The 4,269-nt window shown below is 37.5% G+C and overlaps 1 long non-coding RNA gene across 1 annotated transcript; it reads right to left on the bottom strand.

Moving 5' to 3' along the window:
* Positions 1-3,103: 3,103 nt before the first annotated feature.
* LOC139786125 (uncharacterized) lies at positions 3,104-3,749 on the bottom strand. The gene is made up of 2 exons (XR_011722185.1): positions 3,332-3,749; positions 3,104-3,257 (listed from the first exon to the last, which is right to left on the bottom strand). It is a non-coding gene; the product is annotated as an uncharacterized lncRNA (long non-coding RNA).
* Positions 3,750-4,269: the final 520 nt, after the last annotated feature.

Here is a 4,269-nt window from a genome sequence, read left to right as displayed (position 1 = left end):
GGGTATTATTTAGAGCAACTTGAGGAAGAATATGTAAGGGAGGATTAACCCCAATAACCCATGTCCTGAGGTATAAATTCAGAGTCGAAGCCGACCGACGGCGCGCGGCGGGGCGGCGTTCAACAGGTAGGATGCGTGCCCAAACGCATTCTTAATCCATAATCCTTACTTTTTATCTTATTTAAATATCAAAATCAATATTATTGCATACCTAGTAAAGTTTTCTGCTTCTGTTTTTTTTATCAATTCTTTGAAAACTTTGCTGTATCAAAAATATACATTTAATGCCTTTTTATATTAAATATAAAGATACACGGAGAAAATTTTATATTAAATTTTACTATACTGCCGTACCAACTGCGGACCATCAAGACGCCACAAATTTAAATGCTACGATCATAGCATTTAATGCTACGATCATAGCATTTAATGCTATAATTATAGCATTGAATGCTATAATTATAGCATTGAATGCTATGATCGTAGCATTTAAACTAGTGGCGTCTTGATGGTCCGCAGTTGGTACGGCAGCATAGTAAAATTTAATATAAATTTTCTCCGTGTAGAGGGCCACTTACATTAGCCTTGTTGTACATTCGCCCAAGTACAAAATTAGAAAAAGACAGGTAGTTTCGTTGAAGATTTGAATAGCAGTCTATTCTTCCCTCGTTTTCTACTTATGCTATAGCACAGGCAATTCGCGTTTCCACGCGACTTTTGTCTGAGGCACCTGAAACAAAAGAGAGCCGACATTAGAAAAGTTTCCTGAGACTCGGTTTTTCGAACTTTACTCAGAGACTAAAGATATACGATATGAAAATTGAGCGATAGCTTTAAAATTAAGATTTACTTTAAATCAACCATTTTAGTAATAGTTTATTGATTAGAAAGGAAAATGGAATTGAAAAAAATAGTTACATAATACATGCCCTGACTAATTCTCTACTAAACTGTTGTAAAAATAAAAAAATATATATATGTATGTATAGAGGTGAGAAAGTTTGAGAGAGAGAGAGAGAGAAAGCGAGAGGGAGAGAGAGAGGGAGAGAGAGAGAGAGAGAGAGAGAGGAGAGAGAGAGAGGAGAGAGAGAGAGAGAGAGGAGAGAGAGATGAGAGAGAGAGAGAGAGAGAGAGAGGAGAGAGAGAGAGAGAGAGAGGAAGAGAGGAGAGAGAGGCAGAGAGAGAGGAGAGAGAATGAGAGAGAGAGAGAGATGAGAGAGGAGAGAGAGAGAGAGAGGAGAGAGAGAGAGAGAATGAGGTAAATCCAAAATTTGGAAGGTAAGGGAGATGGAAAATGGGGTGGACAAGGCACGCAGAGAAGGGAGGTAGGAGAGGTAGGAGACCTCCTGGTACGAAGGCGGGAGTGAGCGCCCCACACACCTCCGCCTCTGCGGCTTTGAAAAGGGTTCGCGCCGCGAACTTCGCATTAAAACATCAGGGGTCCTCTCTCCTACGGCGACTGGAGAAGCAAGAGAGGTAGCAGGAGGGGTACCACCTCCATGTCCTCTCTCTTTTCCCATTGGTCCCCCGCTCTGAGTGTGGGTGGTCCCTCTGGACGACCCGAAACGCCCAACGAAGATTCCCCTGCCGGGCAAGTCCCCCTGGAAGGGGCATAGTGGCATGGCAGCTCCCTTGTGGCGGTGGAGGGGCACACGTCTTGCCCCTCAACCCCAACCGGTGGTTGTATTTCGCCTTATATTAAAAATATTAAGGGTCGGTTGTTCCAACCTGTTGGTATAAAATTAACTAATAGTTGAATCATATGTCTATCTTTGTCTAATTTGAAAGAAAGACAAAGACATATATATAATTTAACTATTAGTTAGTTTACGAACAAGTTGGAACAACCAGCCCTAAAAATATTAAACTCCCTGAAACTCTTTTTTTTTGTAGAACGTCAAGCATCGTCTGTAATTCAATCTCATGTACATCGTGTACTATTGCCGCCTCCCATAAACTCGAAAATCGGCCCCAATTGAAACTCTCGAAATGCTTAGTCAGACTTTTTTCTTTCAATCTATTTTTTAATATTAAAACTAGTCCCATTTTGACATTCTATACATATTCATAAAACATTATTTCCATCTTATTAGCATATTGTAAGAATATTCTAATATTCTTAAAAAATATTTATAGAATATTCGTAGAAAATGCTTGTGTTATCTGGGTGATAATCATGAATAATAATTGTACAATTATTTAATATAATTATACTAAATAAAAAATATATTGTGCAATTTTAAAAGGAATTTTTTTCAATTACATATATCTGTGAAAGGAAAAACATCTTATCTAATATAAGATTATCATAAAAAATTTGGATAAATGGAAAGAAAAATTTGATGGCCGCGGAGCGTGGCGTCGAACTGAAAAAGTGAAACTCAGCTCGCTGCGCGTGTAACCTAGAAACGGGGAAGCGGTGCTCAACTCTGCGGGCACCCGTACGTTCGACGCTCGTCGCGACCGACGCGACGTCGACGGCGACGACGCAATAGATCGACGCGTACGTCTTATCGCGACACGAGTTTTCCTAATAGACGGAGAGCTGGCTACATAAAAATGCAAGGTATAAGGTACATGAAATATTTATAGCTAGAGAGGTTCCATTAGCACTCCCGGACACTGAGTGACCAGTCTGCCTGCGCGCTTAGGAAGATTAAGGCGGGGGCGGACGGTCAAAAATGACAAATTTTACAAAGAAAAAATGATAAAGCTCAGGGATAAAAATTATAGGAATGTTAAGTATTTGTTGCTACGAAACGCGGAAAATTATTGGCAGACGATTTCGTGGAAGAGAAAGCGCCGACAGACTGCAACAAAGCGGCGTTAACTTTTGTGAAAAAAAAAATGATAAGCTTCATGATTAAAAATTATTGGTAATAATTACTAAACTGTTAACAAAGCTATGTGCTAAATGGCAGACGAAAAAACTGAAGACAACATCGAGGCAGACTGTGGTGAAGAGCGCGGTTTCGATCGCGCTTAACGAGTTAGTTCCGTACGATGCGTTACTACAATATGTTATTTTGTTAATTATATTATGTTGACAATATGAAATCAGTGTCCTCTAGTTATATATATATAATAAGTGCTAAAAGATATGTTTAACATTAGAATAATTTTTTTATTAACAAAAAAATACTATAAAAAATTGTAGACTTATTCTATTTCGCTGTTTGCATCGGATTCATCGTACTGCATATCTTCTTCGCTTTCGCAATCGATATCATCCTCAGATTCGATTTCGTTGATATCTGCTGAAAAACGACATTAAAAATTAAAAATGACTATTAACAAATATGAGATTGAAAGCGTGTGCAAAGATTTGTACCTTCAGACTGTTCTTGATCAATAACAACGTCTTTAACACTAGATGGTATCTGAGGTCCATCGAACCATCGGAACTGGTATTTGGAGTTGATTATCACCCATCCGCAGTCTTCTGGTACCAAAAAAGTCGGAATTTTCTTGTGAGCGTGGCTCCATAATCTGGCGATATACATAGATCTTAAGAATTGCGGTCTTAATTCAGCTGCACAAGGAGGTATCGATGAAGCGTCAAAATTTTGTAGGTGACTTTTTTGGTACCAGAAGACAGAATTTTTCAATTCTGCAAAAATCGTAAAGTAGTTGTATTTTGAATAAAGAAATCATCATTTTCCTAACTCTTCAAAACTTTCTAAATGTAACAATCGTCGGAGTCAAAATATTGTATTCGATCTCCTTAACTCACATTCCATCAATAAATACTCAGTACATTAATACAATCATCGAAAAGTAAAGAAAAATATATTTGATTTGAATATTTTGCGTGACAGATAGAAGGTTGCAAATTCGACATTATGTGTAAATGTATTTTTAATTTGTTTCCCTGAATTTGCAACACTTTTGTATTAATTTTGTAACACAAAATTAGTCATTAATAAGTTGCAATAATTTGCGTAACTAGTAGAGAGTTGCAAATTTATATTCGGATAGGGGAAGACATTTGAAGCACTCCGTAAAATTTGCAAAACTTTTGCAATTTTTTTACGCTTGTAAAAAGTGCAAAATAATAATTGTTACCAATTTTTCAAGGTTGCGGACCTTGTCCGAGGTTGCAAACTTAACAGCTTGTGACGAAAAATAATCTCGACGTTTGCAACCAATTTGCAAAACTTTTGCAATTTTTTTGGCAAAATTACGACTGAATAAACAATTGTTCCATCATTGATTTAAAAAAAATATGTTGCGTGTAACATAGAAGGTTGCAAATTGGTACAGCTGTTC

The sequence above is a fragment of the Temnothorax nylanderi genome, unplaced genomic scaffold (assembly GCF_030848795.1).
Source record: "Temnothorax nylanderi isolate EJ_2023f unplaced genomic scaffold, tnyl_v1.0 TNYL_tig0960_pilon, whole genome shotgun sequence".
Classification (NCBI taxonomy): domain Eukaryota; kingdom Metazoa; phylum Arthropoda; class Insecta; order Hymenoptera; family Formicidae; genus Temnothorax; species Temnothorax nylanderi.
This window is presented reverse-complemented; position numbering and strand designations above follow the sequence as displayed.